The sequence below is a fragment of the Erinaceus europaeus genome (genome assembly GCF_950295315.1).
Source record: "Erinaceus europaeus chromosome 6 unlocalized genomic scaffold, mEriEur2.1 SUPER_6_unloc_39, whole genome shotgun sequence".
Taxonomy (NCBI): Eukaryota; Metazoa; Chordata; class Mammalia; order Eulipotyphla; family Erinaceidae; genus Erinaceus; species Erinaceus europaeus.
Genome location: NW_026647146.1, coordinates 521,150 through 541,747, shown reverse-complemented (window position 1 = coordinate 541,747; position 20,598 = coordinate 521,150). Strand labels below are relative to the sequence as shown.

General features: G+C 44.0%; 2 non-coding genes across 2 annotated transcripts; both read left to right on the top strand.

Annotated features, from left to right (window-relative positions):
- The first annotated feature begins 1,677 nt into the window (after positions 1–1,677).
- Positions 1,678–1,784, top strand: LOC132536196 (U6 spliceosomal RNA). The gene has a single exon (XR_009547859.1). It is a non-coding gene; the product is annotated as a U6 spliceosomal RNA (small nuclear RNA).
- Positions 1,785–14,452: 12,668 nt separating this feature from the next.
- On the top strand, positions 14,453–14,559 carry LOC132536195 (U6 spliceosomal RNA). The gene has a single exon (XR_009547858.1). It is a non-coding gene; the product is annotated as a U6 spliceosomal RNA (small nuclear RNA).
- The last annotated feature ends 6,039 nt before the right edge of the window (positions 14,560–20,598 follow it).

Below are 20,598 nucleotides of genomic sequence, written 5' to 3'. Positions count from 1 at the left end.
GCCAGGTCCATAGTGCTGGAGCCCATCTAGTGAGATTCCTCCAATTCCAAGTAAGTGGCCCCTGGTTCCTGTGCCCTTGAAGGCTGGGTTGTTTTGCCCGCCTGGGAAGGTGCTGGGTAGGGTGAGGGGCGAAGTCGGGGTACAGCTGCAGAGGGGCCAGTGCCCCCGGACCCAGTACCCTGGGACAGGCGCACCCCTTAGAGGTGGCTGCGCACCCCCCCAAACATCCAGCACCTAGCGGCCTTGAGCAGGGCGCTCCCCGAGATGGAGCCATGCACACCCCCGGCAGGGGCGCACCCAGGGGAGGTGTCCGCTAGCCCCCAGACCCCGCACCCCTGGCAGGGACAACCTGGAAGTATGGCTGCGCGCCCCCAGATCTGCTGCTTTTGGCTTCCGTGAGTGCGAGCGTAGGGACCCCATGCAGGAGGGGACCCCGGAACCCACCGACCTGGCTTCAGGAGCAGCCAGGCCCAGAAAACTTTCCGTGTGTCCGCCCACCTGAAATGTGCACCCGCTGTCCTTCCTCTCGGTGTGGCCCACGACGAGGTCCTCGGGGACGGCTGTTTGGAATCCTGAACTTCGAGTTTGGTCTGGGGCAACATGGCGAGCCAAGCTCCCAAATTAGGGTGAAGGAGGCTGGGGCACGGGGTGCGGGTCCAGGTTGGGGGTCTCCTCGCACTACTAGAACTGGAGTGTTTTCTCTGCCTCTGCCTCTCTCAGAAGAGACATGAATTTCAGAGGGGTGCCCCAAGCCAGCTGGCTCCAACCCTTGTTGAGCCCTGGGCCCGGGCTGTGGATTGGGTCTGGGCTGAAGGTCTGGCACTTCGCAACCTGCTGGTCCTGGAGGGCACTGCCAACACCCACCCCCAACCCCCCTCGTCCTGGTGGCCTGGGCCTGGCAGGGCTCCGTGTGTGGTGGGGGGTGGGCAGGGGTCGCCTGGGGTTCTTGTGTCTGTGGGGACAGTCCTGGGGAGACTGCATTCTGCCTACTCACACAATGGGGCAGCCAGGATGCTGGCAGGTGGGAGCTGCACTAGGAGCCCCACAGAGCCAGGCAGCAGCCGATCTTGGAGCTGGGTAGGAACCGGGCAGGAACCACGGTTTTTTTTTTTTTTAAAGGAAATTAAAAAAAGGAAAAATGTTATTTATTAATACAAAAAAGAGAAGCAGAGCATGACTATGGCACATGCAATGCTGGGATTGAATTCAGGACTTAATTCTTACAGAGCCATTGCCCTAGCCATTCTGCAATTCTAAAGTATAAATAGGTTATTTTATTTTTGTTGTTGTTGTTGTCACCAAGGTCTCATTGTCTCCCTTTCCTTTTTTTCTTGTCAATTCTTTTCCACTCTTTTATATTTTTATTTTTATTTATTTTTCCATTTTGTTGCCCTTGTTGCTTAACATTGTGTGGTGATTAATGTCATTGTTGTTGGATAGGACAGAGAGAAATGGAGAGAAGAGGGGAAGACATAGAGGGGGAGAGAAAGACAGACACCTGCAGACCTGCTTCACCACCTGTGAAGGGACTCCCGGGCAGGTGGGGAGCCAGGGGCTAGAACCGCGATCTTTCCTCTGGTCCATGAGCTTTGCGCCATGTGCGCTTAACCCGCTGTGCCACTGCCTGACTCCAACTGTCTCCATCTCTTAACACTTTTTAAATAAGATTATAATATAGTCCTAGCTTCCGTAGTACATATACTAAAATTGGCATGATACATAAAAGATTAGCATGGCCCCTGCTCAAGGATTACACACAGATTCATGAGGCATACCATATTTTTTCAAAAAAAGGATTATAAAATATATGTACACACATATAAATAATTATAATCTTTTAAAGAGCCAGTTAATGCAACCTGGGAGGCGGTTCAGTGGCAAGAGATCTGGATTTGTATGTGTGGGATCCCAGGTCTGTCTGAACTCTGGTTCTACATATGCTGAAGCTCTTTTAAAAGATTTATTAATCAGTGAGGGAGAAAGGGAGGAGAGAGAGAGAGAGAGAGAGAGAGAGAGAGAGAGAGAGGAAAAACACTATAGCATCAGTCTGGAACATGTGATGCTGGAGGTAGAATTCAGGACCTCATGCTTGAGTCCAAAACTCCAACCACTCTGCCAGCCTCCAGGACTGCAGATTGGCTTTTTTGAATAAAATCATGGTAATATTGTTCTCTTAACTGTAAATCTTTTAAATAATACGAAGTCTTTTTAAATTTTTTTCTCAAATAGTGTGCCTGGGGATCAATCCCACCCAGAACCTTGCACCTGCATGGGACAGCTGAGAGGCCTCCCTGCCAGTCTCCATTCTGTATCCTTTAAGAGAGGGAGACATGCAAAGCACTGCTCCTCTATGCAAGGAGTCCCGCCCATTGCCTGCCTGTGTTTTCACTTGCAGTGTGGAGGATCAGACCCCCAGCCACATGCTATGCTATGTTTTCTTTTTAAGAAACAGACAACCTGCGCCTAGATTTAGGCGGGTAACTGGACTCAACAGTAGGCCAGGCCCATTTAAAATCCAAATTCAACAAATTTAGAACCAAGGCAAAGGAAAGAACAGTCACTATAATTTTTTTAAGACACTGGGTAGCTTCTTTGCATTGGTCTCTCTATATAAACATGTTATTTTCAACATCTCTGTATTGATGATTGAAGTGGGTCAAGCTGACTTAGTTCTCCTTGAGACAGACAACGTGTGTATCTACATTTGGGTCACAATACCCTGCTGTATGTTGATCTTTGAAAGTAAATGAATGTGCTGGGGTGGGATTGGGAGGCAGAACTTGGAGAAAGAATCATCCTCATCAATAGGTGTTGCTACATTCAGCCTTCATATAGGAAACACCTCAAGATATCAGTATCAGAGCAACCATTTACAAGTATTTTTTCAAGGTTTATTTTACTTTACTTGTTTATTGAATAAAGACAGAGAAACTGAGATCGTAGGGGGAGGTAGAGAGAAAGACACCAACAGCACTGCTTAACCGCCTGTGAAGCTTCCTTCTTTACAGGTGCGTCAACAGTTATTACATCTTAAGCTAGGTATCATTTCTTCCTTTCTTTCTCTCTTTTTCTTTTTAATTTCTTTATTGGGGAATTAATGTTTTACATTCCACATTAAATACAATAGTTTGTATTTGCAGAACAATTTCCAGTTTTCCATATACCAATCTATGTATCATTTCTTTTCTTTCTTTCTTTTTTTTTTTGTTGTTATTGGATAGCGACAAAGAGAAATTGAGAGAGAAGGGGGAGATAGAGAGGAATAGAGACAGAGAGACACCTGCAGACCTGCTTTACTACCTGTGAAGTGACTCCACTGCAGGTGGGGAGCAGGGGGCTTGAACCAGGATCCTAAACAGTCCTTGCTCTTTGTGCCATGTGGGCTTAGCCCACTGTGCTACCTTCTGGCTCCCTTAGGTATCATTTCTAAAGCCTGTTAAATCTAAAATGTTCTTAAACTTTTGTAGTAATTTCCTGATTCATGTTTGCTTGTCGTAAATATATTGGTTCTGTTTTGTTTGCCTTGTGGGAACTCCCATCTGTCTTTGGTCTTGGTAATTTTCCAGGGCTTGTAGTTGAATGCCAGCAAGGACGCTCCCAGATAAAAAAAAAACAAAGAAATCGCTCTGCATGTGCTTCGAGATAGGCTTTACCAGAAGATTATAGAGAAAGACGTGTCGACAGCAAAATACCAGAAGAATGCAGGTTATATATATATATATATATATATATATATATATATATATACATTTAAATAAAAGAAAAAAAAGAAAGGTGGGGGTCAGGTGGTAGTGCAGGAGGTTGAGTGCAGGTGGTGCAAATCACAAGGATTGGTGCAAGGAACCTGGGTTGAGTTCGTGGCTCCCCACCTGCAGGTTGTCTCTTCATAAGTGGTGAATCAGGTTTGCAGATGTCTTATCTTTCTCTCACCCTCTATCTTCCCCTCCTCTCTCGATTTCTGTCTGTCCTATCCACAATGACATCAATAACAATAATAATAACCATAATAATGATAAAACAACAAGGGCAACAAAATGGAAAGGAAAAAAATGATTTATTTATTAATGAGAAGGTGTGAGGGAAGAACTAGAGCATCACTGTGACCTATGGAATGCCAGAGATTAAACTCAGAACTTCATGCTTGAGAGTCCAATGTCTTATTCACTGCACCACCTGTCAGGACACTGCAGATAAGATTTATTTAGTAGAATAACTTGACAACTGTTCGAAGAGTCATTCTGCACATGCCTTACATATGGGAGTCCCTCGGATTGATTCCTGGCACCACTGAACAGCAACACAGACACAGCAAGCCAAGTTCAGTGGATGGTAGATCTATGCTTAGGTCTCTATCTCAAAATCATAAGCATTGAACTGAGAGGTAGCTTATTGGTAAATTGCATACTGCACATGCATAAGGCCCCAAGATTGATCCCCAGCATACAGAAGTTCTGAGTGGTGCTCTATCCATAAAAATAAATAAACGAAGGGGTCCAGAGCTTGCTCCCCCAGTAGAGTGCACATCACATCACCATGCTTGCAGACCTGGTGTTTAGCCCTAACACAACATGGGAGCACCAGGCATGATGGCAGGTACTGTGATGTTTCTCACATGCTCTTTATCCCACTTTTTCTATTTCATTTTTTAAAAATTTTAAAGTCAATTTTCATTTATATATATTAATATATTTATTTATTATTGGACAGAGACAGAAAAATAGGGAGGGGAGGGGGAGATAGAACAGGAGAGAGACAGAGAACCACCTACAGCCTTGCTTTACCACTTGTGAAGCTTCCCCTACCCCCTGCAGCTTAGGACCAAGGGCTTGAACCTGGTTCCTTATGCACTGTAATTTGTGTGCTTAACCAGATGCACCACTGCTGGCCCCCTGTATATTTTATTCATTTATTATTTCCTGGATAGAAATTGAGAGGGAACAGAAGATCTAGAAGGGGAGACAAAGAGAGACACCTGCAGTGCTACCTCACCACTTGTGAAGCTTCTCCTCAGCTGGTTGTATCTTGGGCTTGAACCTTAGTCCTTGTGCATTGTAACATGTGCACTCCACTGGTTACACCACCTCCTGGACCCCATTTTTTCATTTTTAAATTTAAAAGGAGAAAACAACTATTGACAACAGTAGAATTATGTAAGTATGAAACTCTGGTGTAAGTATGAAACTCTGGTGTAAGTATGAAACATCTTTTTGTAAAGGTCACTTTGTGAGTGCACATGTTATAGTGTGAGAGGACCAAGGTTCAAGCCCCTGATCCCCACTTGCAGGTGGAAGCTTCACAAGCAGTGAAACAGTATCTTAATGCGTCTCACTTTCTTTTGCCACTCTATCTCCCCTTTCCATCTCCATTTCTTTCTTTCTTACCAAGCAAAAAGAAAAAAAACTTTTTAAAAAGTTTCTTTATATTAAAAATGTTTTTTCATTATTCTTGACCAAGTAAAAATCTCAGGACATATAGAAAATATACTCCGCTGTGAATAAGAAATAACTTGAAAGTTTAGGCTCTCTGTGTGTATGCCAGAAGGGGTTTGCTAAGAAGTAGTGGTTTTTAAATGCAAATTCCTATCTTCAAGTCTACCTACTGATGCTCCTCTGCAATCTGAGACCATCGCAGGCAAGGGATAAATATATTATTTGCACTGTCACTTACACTACGGCAGGCTAAAACAAGCATAGGGAAAGTGGAAAGGCCAAAAGTAGGGAAAACTAAGATATCTAAATCAAAGTGACTTGTGACAGTTATTATAATGCTTACTGTTATGCAGCCCACTTTTCCTAAAATGCTACAAGGTTTACTGCAAATAACTCAAAAACATGGCTATTTTGGGCTTCCAACTCCAAAATTCTCTTTCAACCCCATTCAGGTTTTACTTTTGTTTGTAAAGATTTATTTATTAATGAGAGAGATAGGGGAGAGGAAGAAGGAGAACCGCAGCATCACTCTGACACATCTGATGCCGGAGATCAATCTTGAGACCTCACACCTAAGAACCCCAAAGCTTTATCCACTGCACAATCTCCCAGACAGTGGCAGCCTTTACTTTTTTATAATTTAAAATATTATGATACTTTGCTCACTTAAGAGGCAAAAGATTTATACAATCTGAAGAGAACAAGAGTATACATACTTTGCTTATTTAAATGATACATACACTTTAGTAGAACTTATACATTTGAATAAAACTACATACATATGTAATTCAAAATCTAGGAAATAGAGAAAAATGAAGTGGGGGGAAAACCCTTTCCTGACCCTCGACCTTAGACTCTATCAGTAGTATGGTGTTTTTAAATGAATTAATTTATTTTCCCTTTTTAGTTGCCCTTGTTTAACATTGTTGTAGTTATTGATGTTGTTGTTGTTGGATAGGACAGAGAGAAATGGAGATAGCAGGGGAAGACAGAGGGGGAGAGAAAGACAGATACCTGCAGACCTGCTTCACTGCTTGTGAAGTACCTTTCCTGCAGGTCCGGGGAGCTGGGGCCAGAACCAGGATCCTTCCACTGGTCCTTGCACTTTGCAGTATGGTTTTGGCAGATATATTTATTTCTGAACCCATAGGGATTTGTAATAAATTTTTGTAATAATATGTTTCATTTTAAAACTTGAAAGTATCTTAATTTCCATAAAAAATTTCATAAAAATGACCTTTAAACCAATTTTCTCTTTAGACAGTTATGATACAAATCCTGAATAGAAATAGCTTGAGGAAAAAATTTGAGTTAACACATTAGTAAACTTGCTGGAGAACGGACTGATGAGGGTAAAATATAGTTTTTTATTTATTTTAATTTAATGAATTACAAAAGGTGGTAGAGGGGCACAGAAGCAGCACTCTAGCATATGCAGTGCTTGGGGTTGGACTCAGGACCTAAAATTTAGAAGCTCTAAGTTCTTCCATGGTGCAACCTACCCATCTTCAGAGATATTTTTCTTTTGTTTTGTTCTAAAGATCTTATTTATTCATTAATGAGAGAGAGAGAGGAGCAGGGAGGATCTGCACGTTACTCTGGTATATGTGGCACCAGGGATTGAACTTGGGACCTCATGCCTGAGAATCCTATACTTTATCCACTCTACCTCTTCCTCCCAGTACCACTGATAATTTGGCTTTGATTGGAATTGGAACTACTGAAGAAGCACTATTGGGTGCTGGGTGGTAGTGCAGCGAGCAGGTTAAGCGCACATGGCACAAAGCTCAAGGATAGGGGTTGGGATCCCAGTTTGAGCTTCCCACCTGCAGGGATGTCACTTCACAAGTGGTGAAGCAGGTCTGCAGGTGTCTGTCTTTCTCTCCCACTCATTGTCTCCCCCCCACCCTCAATTTCTCTGTCCTATCCAGCAACAATGATAAACAAAAAGAACAACAAAAGGCGGGGGGAGGGGTGATGGCCTGCAGGAGCAGTGGATTTGTAGTTCAGGTAGAAAAAAAAAGAGAAAAAGAAACACTCTTACTCCATAAGTAAACCTGAGATAACAAGAGTCTTAAACAATTAAATTCCTTCCACTCTTGCTCTTTGTCAATTGTATGTGCCTGACGTTCAGAAATAGAAATCCTTAGAAAAGAATTTGCGGTGCCTTTTCCATTGTAGTAAAGATAGTAATTATATTAAAATGTGAATTCCCTTCTATCTCTGCACAGGTTGGAATAAGAACCTAGTCAGAAAGAATCCAGACCTACAATTTTACCCAGAAGAGAGTCACTGACCACAGGGTAGGATATGAAGTCCATGATATTAAGGTAATATTACTGAATGTGCTTACTGTATCTTTGATTTATTAAGGAATCAAATTTTGGGGCCTGGTTTATTAAGGAATCAAATTTGGGGGCTCTAGCCGGTATCCTTAGGCTGATCCTTGTGCTTTGCACCACCTGTGCTTAACCCACTGTGCTACAGCCCAACCCCTGTTAATATTCTATTATCTTCCTTTCCTTCTTGGCTTGGTCCCTTTATCTTGCTTGTAAATCTGTCATCTGAACGGAGAAGGTTGAAAGAGGAGGGGAGGGGGCCCACTGAGGTAGAAGGATCCAGGGCCACATGTATGCCCTGCCCACTTCACTCCCAGGTCAGACTGGCTTCCACTGCCCCCTGGAGCCTATCTGTGCATGTGTGTGTGTGTGTGTGGGGGGGTGTTTACAAGTGTTTCCTGATGCTAGAACAGTCTCGTTGGAGTGTGACTGCTAACTGCTTTTTGGCAAGATACTATTTTAAATAGTCCTGGGGTCCTGATTGTGGTACACCTGGTTGAGCACACATGTTACAGTGCACAAGGATCCAAGTTCAAGCCCCTGGCCCCCATCTGCAAGGGGAAAACTTTTTGAGTGGTGAAGCCGTGTTGCAGGTGTCTCTGTCTCTCTCCCTATCACCTACCTTCCCTCTGAATTTATGGCTGTTTCTATTCATTAAATAAATAAATATAATAATAGAAAAATTAATTTACATGACAGAAGTCTACATCCAATTGGCATTTGAAATAAGAAACCTCTTTTTTGAGGTCCCCTGTTACAGAGCACATGGGTGGAAACAAACTGCTTCTGGAAAGCCTGTTTTTAGTAGCTTAACTTTTTCCTTTCTTTAATTTTCTTTTCTTTTTAAACTATCTTTATTTATTGGATAGAGACAGCCAGAACTTGAGATGTGATGGAAGGGGGAGAGAGAGGGAGGGAGAGACAGAGACACTTGCAGCCCTGCTTAGTCACTTTTGAAGCTTTCCTCCTGCAGTGAGGATCAGGGGCTTGAATCCATGTCCCTGTGCATTGTTGTGTGTTTAACCAAGTATACCACTGCCTGACTCCCCCCTTTTTTCTCTTGGCTTTTCTTTGTTTGTTTATTTTTCTTTCTTTCTTTCTTACTTGCTTTTGGGCTTATCACCAGGTTTCAGGGCCAGCACTATGAATCCACTGGTGCTGGCAGCCATATATTTATTGATTCATTTATTTATTTATTTTGGCTAAGACAGAGAGAAACTGAGAGGGGAGGGGGTATATAGAGAGGGATAGAGACCTGTTTCTCTGCTTGTGAAGTGTCCCTCTGCAGGTGAGGAGCCAGGGCCTCCAACCAAGATCCTTGCATGGGTCTTTGTGCTTTTATACTATGTGCACTAAACCCAGTGCACCCCCACCTACCCCACCCTCCCATTTGCATTCCTTTATAGGTGAGAGGAAATACAAAATAAGAGGCAAAATCTTCACCCAGCACTTTGTTTAGGGCAGAAGAAACTCTGCAAATGTCTCCCCTCAGCTTAGAGGGAGAGGGGAGTTTCTCTGCATGTGATGCCTCTTTTTTTTAATTATCTATGTCTGGATTGACTGATTGATTAGATAGAAAGAGAAATTGATAAGGGAGGAGCATATAGAAAGGGAAAGAGATACAGACACCTGTAGCTATATTTCACCACTTGTGAAGTTTTCCCCCTGCAGGTAGGGGGCCAGGGGCTTGAACCCAGGTCCTTGTGCACTATGATGTATGCACTTAACCAGGTGCACCACCACCTGCCCCCATTTTTTTGCTTTTAAAGAAGCTTCCACTGATTTTTTTGCATACAACTCTCTATATATGCTATTCTTTTTTAAAGGTTTATTTATAAAATGGAAACATTGACAAGGCCATAGGATAAGAGGGGTATAATTCCCACCACCAGAACTCAGTATCCCATCCCCTCCCAATGGCTTTCCTATTCTTTAACCCTCTGGGAGTATGGACTCAGGGACATTATGGTGTGTAGAGGTAGAAGGTCTGGCTTCTGTAACTGCTTCCATGCTGAACATGGTTGTTTACAGGTGGATCCATACTCTCAGTCTGTCTTTCTCTTTCCCTAGTGGGGCAGAGCTCTGGGGAAGTGGGGCTCCAGGACACATTGGTGGAGTCTTCTGTCCAGGGAAGTCCAGTAGGCATCTTGGTAGCATCTGAAACCTGGTGGCTAAAAAAAGAGTTGACATATAAAGCCAAACAAATTGTTGACCAATCATGAACCTAAAGGCTGGAATATTGCAGATGAAGATTTGGGGTCTCTGTTTTGAAGATAGCTAGTAGGCCTATTTTTAAAACGTTATATTCCAAAGGGATATATATTCCAAAGGGATATTATATTCCAAGGGATATATATTCCAAAGGTATATTATATTACTACTGCTTTGTTCTTCTTTCAGCCAGTCTCATCGTGCAGGTAGCAGGGATGGGTCTGGGCAAAGCCCTATTTCTTTTTCTGACTCTGAGATTTTGAACTTTACATCCTGTCTCTAAACTTTATTCAAACTTAAGTCTGTCTCTAAACCCTAACACCATCAACACAAAATGAGTTGAGTTAGATTCTTAAAATTTATTTTGGATTTGAGTCCCCACCACACCTGCAGAGGAAAAGCTTTGTGAATGGTGAAGCAGTGCTGCAGGTCTCTCTCTCTCTCTTCTCCCTCTTTACTTCCCCTATCCCTTTTGATTTCTGCTGTTACTATCCAATAAATAAAGATAAAAATATTTTTAAATTTTTAAAATATTTATTTTCCCTTTTGTTGCCCTTGTTATTTTATTGTTGTAGTTATTATTGTTCTTATTGATGTCCTTGTAGTTGGATAGGACAGAGAGAAATGGAGAGAGGAGGAGAAAACAGAGAGGGGGAGAGAAAGATAGACACCTGCAGACCTGCTTCACTGCCTGTGAAGGAAACCCTCTGCAGTTTGAAAGCTGGTGTACTTAACCCACTGTGCTACCTCCTGACTTCGCTTAGATTATTTTTAAGGAATTTGTATTTACAATTAAATTTTGATTTGATAGGACAAGGCAATTCATACAAGGAAGGGAGATAATGGAGAGAGAGAAAGACACGTACAGCTCTGCTCGCTTGTCAAACTTAACCCCACCCCCTAGCAGGTAGGCACTGGGGCCTTGAACCTGGGTTCTTAGTCATGGTTATGTGCATGCTCAACTGAGATCACCACCACCTGTGCCTAAATTATTAAAGAATTTCTTAAGAATCCCCTCAACACTTTATCTGTACTATTCCAGCTTAGGTCCATGATTGGTCAACAATTTGTTCGGCTTTGTATGTTAACTCTTTTCAACCACCAGGTTCCAGATGCTAGCATAATGCTGACCAGACTTCCCTGGACAGACAACACCACCAATGTGTCCTGGAGCTCTGCTTCCCCAGAGCCCTTGCCCACTAGGACAAGGGAGAGACAGGCTGGGAGTATGGATCAACCAGTCAACGCCCATGTTCAGCGGGGAAGCAATTGCAGAAGCCAGACCTTCCGTCTTCTGCATCCCACAATGACCTTGGGTCCATACTCCCAGAGTTAAAAAACAAGAAAGCTATCAGGGGAGGGGATGGGATACAGAGTTCTGGTGGTGGTAATTGTGTGGAGTTGTACCCCTCTTTTTTAAAAAAATATTTTATTTTATTTATTTATTCCCTTTTGTTGCCCTTGTTGATTTATTGTTGTAGTTATTATTGTTGTTGTCGTTGTTGGAAGTTGTACCCCTCTTATCCTATGGTTTACTCAATGTTTCCTTTTTATAAATAAAACATTTTAAAAAAAGGGAGTTCGGAGGTAGCGCAGCGGGTTTATCGCAGGTCGCACAGCCTAAGGATCCTGGTTCGAGCCCCCAGCTCCCCACCTGCAGGGGCCTGGCCTCACAGTAGGTGAAGCAGGTCTGCAGGTGTCTATCTTTCTCTCCCCATCTTCCCTTCTTCTCTTTTTCCCAGCTGAGTCCAGCTCAGTGCCATGGAGCCCTGCAGTCCGTGCCCTGAGGCCCCGTCGCCCCCACGCCGCATTGCTTAGCGTCGCGTCACGTCACGTCACGTCACCCCCATGCGCATTGCGTTGCGTCACGTCACGTCACCCCACGCCGCTTTGCGTCGCGTCACGTCACCCCCACGCCGCATTGCGTTGAGTTGCGTCGCACCCATAGGCCCCAGCGCTGGGGGCCAGGGTCTGAGACTTGAGCGCCAGGCCACGACTGTGCGGAGGCTCCCGGTGTGGAAGTACTGCTGGGGAGTCACGACGGTGCTGTGCTGGACAGCAGCGGCCATGTCCATCGTGCTCGGCCCATCTACTGCCATTCCTCCAATTCCAAGTAAGTGGCCCCCGGTGCCACCCGTCCTGGAAGGCTCGGGTGTCGCGCCCGCCCAGGAAGGTGCTGGGTGGGGGGAGGGGCGAAGTCGGGGTACAGCCACAGAGGCGCCAGCGCCGCTGGGCCCCTTACCCCGGGCCAGGCGCACCCCGAAGGAAGAGGTGGCTGCGCGCCCCCCCCCAACCACCAGGACCCAGCGGCCTTGAGCGGGGCAATCCCCGGATAAGGGCCATGCGCACCCCTGGCAGGGGCCCACCCGGGGGAGGTGTGCGCGAGCCCCCAGACCCCACACCCCGGGCAGGGACACCCTGGAAGGGTGGCTGCTCGCCCCAGATCCCGCTGTTTTCGGCTTCCAGGAGCGCAAGCACAGGGACCCCGTCTGAGAGTCTGGGTAGCCGGCCTTCCCTTTCCTTCCAGCCAGGAGAGGGGTCCTGGGGTCCCAGGGCCTTGCCCAGCATGTCCATGCCTGCGGCTCCGAGCGCCCTGAGGGTGAGGACCCGCCCGGGCAGCTCGAGGCCGGGCAGTGAGCCTCCCGCCCACCACAACCGCCCAGGCAGGAGGGGACCCCGGTGGAACCCACCAGCCTGCCTTGGCTTCGGGAGTGGCCAGGCCCAGAGAACTTTCCACACGCCCGCCCATCGAAATGTGCGCCCGCTGTCCTTCCTTGGTGTGGCCCACGACGAGGTCCTCGGGGGACTGCTATTTGGAATCCTGAACCTGAAGTTTGGCCTGGGGCAACATGGCGAGCCGGGCTCCCAGACTAAGGTGAAGGCCTGGGCACAGGGTGTGGGTCCAGGTTGGGGGGTCTCCTCACACCTCTAGAACTGGAGTGTTTTCTCTGCCTCTGTCTCTCTCGAAGAGACATGCATTTCAGAGCTGTGCCCCATGGTGGCTGGCTGGAACCCCTGTTGAGCTGTTTGCCAGGCTGCTGGTTGGGTCTCGGCTGAGGGTCTGGCACTTTGCAAACTGCTGGTCCAGGGAGGCCACTCCCAGTGCCCCCCCACCCCTTTCAGGAGGCCTGGGCCTGGCTGGGCTCCTTGTGCCATGGGGGATGGGCGGGGGGCGCCTGGGGCTCTTGTGTCTGCGAGGACAGTCCTGGGGGGACTGCAGTCCGCCTGCGCACAAGAGGGCGGCCAGGGCACTGGCAGGTGGGAGCTGCAATAGGAGCTGGGCAGAGCCAGGCAGGAGCCAATCTTGGAGCTGGGTAGGAACCGGACAGGAACTGTGGTTTTAAAAAAAAAGGAAATTAAAAAAAAAAGGAAAAAAATGTTACTTATTAATACAAAAAAGAGAAGCAGAGCATGACTATGGCACATGCAATGCTGGGGATTGAATTCAGGACTTAATGCCTACAGATCCACTGCCCTAGCCATTTTGCAATTCTAGAGTATAAATAGGTTATTTTATTTTTTTGGTGTTGTTGTCACCAAGGTCTCATTGTCTACCTTTCTTTTTTTTCTTTTCTATTCTTTTCCACTCTTTTTAATTTTTTTTTTTTTTTTTTGTGAAGACAGGTGTGTGGCACTGTTTTTTTTTAAAACTCTTTTTTTTTATTCCCCAGTTTCCCATTTAACAATACAACCCCCACTATTTAATTCATCATTTTTCATGGACCTGTATTCTCCCCACCCACCCATCCACCCCAGAGTCTTTTACTTTGGTGTAATACTCCAATTCCATTTCAGGTTCCACTTGTGTTTTCTTTTCTAATCTTGTTTTTCAACTTCGGCCTGAGAGTGAGATCATCCTGTATTCATCCTTCTGTTTCTGACTTATTTCACTCAACATGATTTTTTCAAGGTCCATCCAAGATCGACTGAAAACGGTGAAGTCACCATTTTTTACAGCTGAGTAGTATTCCATTGTGTATATATACCACAACTTGCTCAGCCACTCATCTGTTGTTGGACACCTGGGTTGCTTCCAGGTTTTGGATATTACAAATTGTGCTGCCAAGAACATATGTGTACACAGATCTTTTTGGATGGATGTGTTGGGTTCCTTAGGATATATCCCCAGGTGGGGAATATATCCTTTTTAAATTTTTATTTATTTTTCCTTTTGGTTTCCCTTGTTGCTTAACATTGTTGTGGTTATTAATGTCGTTGTTGTTGGATAGGACAGAGAGAAATGGAGAGAGGAGGGGAAGACAGAGAGGGGGAGAGAAAGACAGACACCTGCAGACCTGCTTCACCACCTGTAAATGGACTCCCCTGCAGGTGGGGAGCCAGGAGCTCGAACCACGAACCGCGATCTTTCCTCCGGTCCTTGAGCTTTGCGCCATGTGCGCTTAACCCGCTGTGCCACCACCCGACTCCAACTGTCTCCGTCTCTTAACACTTTTTAAATAAGATTATAATATAGTCCTAGCTTTGATAGTACATATACTGAAATTGGCATGATACAGAGAAGATTATCATGGCCCCTGCTCAAGGATTACACACAAATTCATGAAGTGTACCATATTTTTTCAAAAAAGTTTATAAAATATATGTACACATATAAATAATTAAAATCTTTTAAAGATCCAGTTAATGCAAGCTGGGAGGTGGTTCAGTGGTAAGAGGTCTGGATTTGCATGTGTGGGATCCTAGGTCTGTCTGAACCCTGTTTCTACATATGCTGGAGCTCTTTTAAAAGATTTATTAATTAGTGAGGGAGAAAGGGAGGAGAAAGAGAGAGAGAGAGAGAGAGAGAGAGAGAGAGAAAACACTGTAGCATCTGTCTGTAACATGTGATGCTGGTGGTAGAATTCAGGACCTCATGCTTGAGTCCAAAACTCCAACCATTGTGCCAGCCTCCAGCGCTGCAGATTGGCTTTTTTGAAAAAAATCATGGTAATATTGTTCTCTTAACTGTACATCTTTTAAGTAACACGAAGACTTTTTAAAAATTTTTCTCAAATATTGTGCCTGGGGATCAATCCCACCCAGAACCTTGCACCTGCATGGGACAGCTGAGAAGCCTCCCCGCCAGTCTACATTCTGTATCCTTTAAGAGAGGGAGACATGCAAAGCACTGCTCCTCTATGCAGGGAGTCCCTCCCATTGCCTGCCTGTGGTGTGCACTTGCAGTGTGGAGGATCAGACCCCCAGCCACATGCTACGTAAAGCATGTGCTTTACCCCCTGAGCTGCCTTCTGGTCCTGAGTTTGATTCCTGGCATTGCATGTACCATAATGATGCTCTCATTCTCTTTTATGAATAAAAAAGTTATGTATGTACTTGCATAACAATTCCCAGTTTTCCATAAAGCAATCTATGTATCTTTTTTTTTGTTTGTTATAGGATAGCGACAGAGAGAAATTGAGAGAGAGGGGGGAGATAGAGAGGAATAGAGACAGAGAGACACCTGCAGACCTGCTTTACTACCTGTAAAGCGACTCCTCTGCAGGTGGGGAGCAGGGGGCTTGAACCAGGATCTTAAACGGTCCTTGCTCTTTGTGCCATGTGGGCTTAGCCCACTGTGCTACTGTCTGGCTCCCTTAGGTATCATTTCTAAAGCCTGTTAAATCTAAAATGTTCTTAATCTTTTGTAGTAATTTCCTGATTCATGTTTTCTTGTCTTAAACATCTTAGTTCTGTTTAAGTTTGCCTTGTGGGAAGTCCCATCTGTCTTTGGTCTTGGTAATTTTCCAGGGCTTGTAGTTGAATGCCAGCAACAATGCTCCCAGATAAAAAACAAAGAAATTGCTCTGCATGTGCTTCGAGGTAGGCTTTACCAGAAGATTATAGAGAAAGACAGGTGTCAACAGCAAAATGCCAAAAGACTGCAGGTAATATATATATACATTTAAATGAAAGAAAGAAAGAGAGAAAGAAAGACAGACAGAAAGAAAGAAAGAAAAAAAGAAAGAAAGAAAGGTGGGGGTCAGGTGGTAGTGCAGGAGGTTGAGTGCAGGTGGTGCAAATCACAAGGACTGGTGTAGGGAACCTGGGTTGAGCCCCTGGCTGCCCACCTGCAGGGGGTCGATTCATAAGTGCTGAAGCAGGTCTGCAGATGTCTTATCTTTCTCTCCCTCTCTATCTTCCCCTCCTCTCTCTCTGTCCTATCCACAAACAATGACAGCAATAACAACAATAATAATAACCACAATAATTATAAAACAACAAGGGCAACAAAATGGAAAGGAAAAAAAATATTTATTTATTAATGAGAAGGAGTAAGGGAAGAACCAGAGCATCACTGTGACCTATGCAATGCCAGAGATTAAACTGAGAACTTCATGCTTTAGAGTCCAATGTCTTATTCACTGTACCACCTCTCAGGACACTGCAGATAAGATTTATTTAGTAGAATCACTTAACAACTCTTCGAAGAGTCACTCTGCACATGCCTTACATATGGGAGTCCCTGGGCTTGATTCCTGGCACCACTGAACAGCAACACAGATACAGCAAGCCAAGTTCAGTGGATAGTAGATCTGTGCTTAGGTCTCTATCTCAAAATTGTAAGCATTGAACTGAGAGATAGCTTATTGGTAAATTGCATACTGCACATGCAGGAGGCCCCAAGTTTGATCCCCAACATACAGAAGTTCTGAGTGGTGCCCTATCCATAAAAATAAATAAACGAAGGGGTCCAGACCTTGCTCCCCCAGTAGAGTGCACATCACATCACCATGCTTGCAGACTTGGTGTTGAGCCCTAACACAACATGGGAGCACCAGGCATGATGGCAGGTACTGTGATGTTTCTCACATGCTCTTTATCCCAGTTTTTCTATTTAATGTTTTTTAATTTTTAAAGTCAATTTTCTTATATATATATTAATATATTTATTTATTATTGGACCCAGACAGAGAAATTGGGAGGAGAGGAGGAGTTAGAAAAGGAGAGAGACAGAGAAACACCTGCAGCCTTGCTTTACCACTTGTGAAGCTTCCCCTACCCCCTGCAGCTGGGGACCAGGGACTTGAACATGATTCCTTATGCACTGAAATTTCTGTGCTTAACCAGATGCACCACTGTTGGCCCCTGTATATTTTATTCATTTATTATTTCCTGGATAGAAATTGAGAGGGAACAGAAGATGTAGAGGGGGAGACACAGAGAGACACCTGCAGCGCTGCCTCACCACTTGTGAAGCTTCTCCTCAGCTGGTTGTATCTTGGGCTTGAACCTTAGTCCTTGTGCATTATAACATGTTCACTCCACTGGTTACATCACCTCCCGGACCCCATTTTTTTCATTTTAAATTTAAAAGGAGAAAACATCTGTTGGCAGTAGTAGAATTATGTAGTATAAAACTGTTGTACTAAAATACATCGATATATTCATCTTTTTTTAAAGGTCATTTTGTGAGTGCACATGTATAGTGTGAGAGGACCAATGTTCAAGCCCTTGATCGTCCCACTTGCAGGCAGAAGCTTCACAAGCAGTGAAACACTATCTTAATGTGTCTCACTTTCTTTTTCCACTCTATCTCCCCTTTCCATCTCTATTTCTTTCTCTCTTACCAAACAAAAAGAAAAAAGACTTTTTAAAGGTTTCTTTATATTAAAAATGTTATTTCATTATTCTTGACCAAGTAAAAATATCTCAGGACATATAGAAAATATACTCCATTGAGAATAAGAAATAACTTGAATGTTTAGGCTCTCTGTGTCTGTGCCAGAAGGGGTTTGCTAAGAAGTAATGGTTGGGAAATGTGAATTCCTACCTTCAAGTCTACCTACTGATGCTCCTATGCAATCTAAGACCTTTGCAAGCAAGGGATTAATATATCATTTGCACTGTCACTTACACTACTGCAGGCTAAAGCAAGGGTAGGGAAAGTGGAAAGGACAAAAGTAGGAAAAACTAAGATATCTAAATCAAAGTGACTAGTGACAGTTACTATAATGCTTACTGTTATGCAACCTACTTTTCCTAAAATGCTACAAGGTTTATTGCAAATAACTAGAAAATCTGGGTATTTTGGGCTTCCACATTCTCTTTCAACACCATTCAGGTTTTACTTTTGTTTGTAAAGATTTATTAATGAGAGAAATAGGGGAGAGGAAGAAGGAGAACCACAGCATCACTCTGACACATCTGATTCCGGAGACCAAATTTGAGACCTCACACCTAAGAACTCCAAAGCTTTATCCACTGCACAAACTCCCAGACAGTGGCAGCCTTTATTTTTTTATAATTTAAAATATTATGATACTTTGCTTACTTAAGAGGCAAAATATTTATACAATCTGAAGAGAACAAGAGTATACATACTTTGCTTATTTAAATGATACATACACTTTAGTAGAACTTACACATTTGAATAAAACTACATACATATGTAATTCAAAATCTAGGAAATATCGAAAAATGTAGTGGGGGAAAAACCCTTTCTTGCCCCTTGACCTTAGACTCTATAAGTAGAAAATATTAGAGTATGGTTTTTTTAATGAATTAATTTATGTTCCCTTTTTTGTTGCCCTTGTTTAACATTGTTGTAGTTATTGATGTTGTTGTTGTTGGATAGGACAGATAGAAATGGAGAGAGGAGGGGAAGACAGAGGGGGAGAGAAAGACAGATACCTGCAGACCTGCTTCACTGCTTGTGAAGTACCTTTCCTGCAGGTGGGGAGCTGGGGGCCAGAACCAGGATCCTTCTGCTGGTCCTTGCGCTTTGCAGTATGGTCTTGGCAGAGCTATTTATTTCTGAACCCACAGGGAGTCGTAATAAATCTTTGTAATAATATGTTTTATTTTACAACTTGAAAGTATCGTAATTTCCATAAAAAATTTCATAAAAATGACCTTTACAGACTGGGAGTATGGACCGACCAGTCAACGCCCATGTTCAGCGGGGAAGCAATTACAGAAGCCAGACCCTCTACCTTCTGCAACCCTCAACGACCCTGGGTCCATGCTCCCAGAGGGCTAGAGAATGGGAAGGCTATCATGGGAGAGGGTGGGTTATGGGGATTGGGTGGTGGGAATTGTGTGGAGTTATACCCCTCCTACCTTATGCTTTTGTTCACTAATCCTTTCTTAAATTAAAAATTTAAATAAATAAAAAAAAATAAAAAAAATGACCTTTAAACCAATTTTCTCTTTAGAGAGTTATGATACAAATCCTGAATAGAAACAGCTTGAGAAAGAAGTTTGAGTTAACACATTATTAAACTTGCTGGAGAACGGACTGATGTGGGTAAAATATAGCTTTTTAATTATTTTTAATTTCATGAACTACAGAAAGGGGTAGAGGGGCACAGAAGCAGCACTCTAACATATGCAGTGCTTGGGATTGGACTCAGGACCTACAATTTAGAAACTCTAATTTCTTCCATGGTGCAACCTACCCATCTTCAGAGATATTTTTCTTTTGTTCTAAAGATCTTATTTATTCATTAATGAGAGAGAGAGGAGCAGGGAGAATCTGCACGTTACTCTGGTATATGTGGCACTGGGAATTGAACTTGGGACCTCATGCCTGAGAATCCTGTACTTTATCCACTCTGCCTCCTTCTCCCAGACCACTGATAATTTGGCTTTGATTGGAACTGGAACTACTGAAGAAGCACTCTTGGGGGCTGGGTGGTAGTGCAGCGAGCGGGTTAAGCACCCATGGCACAAAGCTTAAGGTTAGGGTTTGGGATCCTGGTTTGAGCTCCCCACCTGCAGGGATGTAACTCCACAAGAAGTGAAGCAGGTCTGCAGGTGTCTGTATTTCTCTCCTACTCCTTGTCTCCCCCCCACCCTTAATTTCTCTGTCCTATCCAGCAACAATGATAAACAAAAAGAACAACAAAGGACGGGGGGGATGGCCTCCAGGAGCAGTGGATTTGTAGTGCAGGAGGCAAAAGAAAAAGAAACACTCTTACTCCATAAGTAAACCTGAGATAACAAGAGTCTTAAACAATTAAGTTCCTTCTGCTCTTGCTCTTGTCAATTGTATGTGTCTGACCTTCAGAAATAGAAATCTTTAGAAGAAAATTTACAAGTGCCTTTTCCATTATAGTAAAGATAGTGATTGTGTTAAAATGTGAATTCCTTTCTATCTCTGCACAGGTTGGAACAGGAGCCCAGTCAGAAAGAATTCGGACCTACAATTTTACCCAGAAGAGAGTCACTGACCACAGGGTAGGATATGAAGTCCAAGATATTAAGGTAATATTACTGAATGTGCTTACTGTATCTTTGATTTATTAAGGAATCAAATTTCGGGGCCTGGTGGTAGCACAACAGGTTAAGCATACATGGTGCAAAGAAGCCACCTGGCAGCGGTCCCAGTTCATGCAGATGCATGTGGTCCTGGTGATACTGCGGGGCCCATCCATGCTGGCTCTGGGCACAGCTCAGTGCCCCCCATCTGTGCAGTACTTAGGGGCCGGGGAGCCCACAGTGGACCACAGGACAGCAGCAAGACCCCTGTGTCGCCCTAGTTACAACATCTTCACTGGAGTGACTGTCAGTATCACCTAGAGATGCCTGCTAGCCATATGCTGCTGGGCATTTCAGTGTTTGTTTTGCCTTTCTTTTATATTATTTTTATATAGTCTCTTTTGTTGCCCTTTTTTATT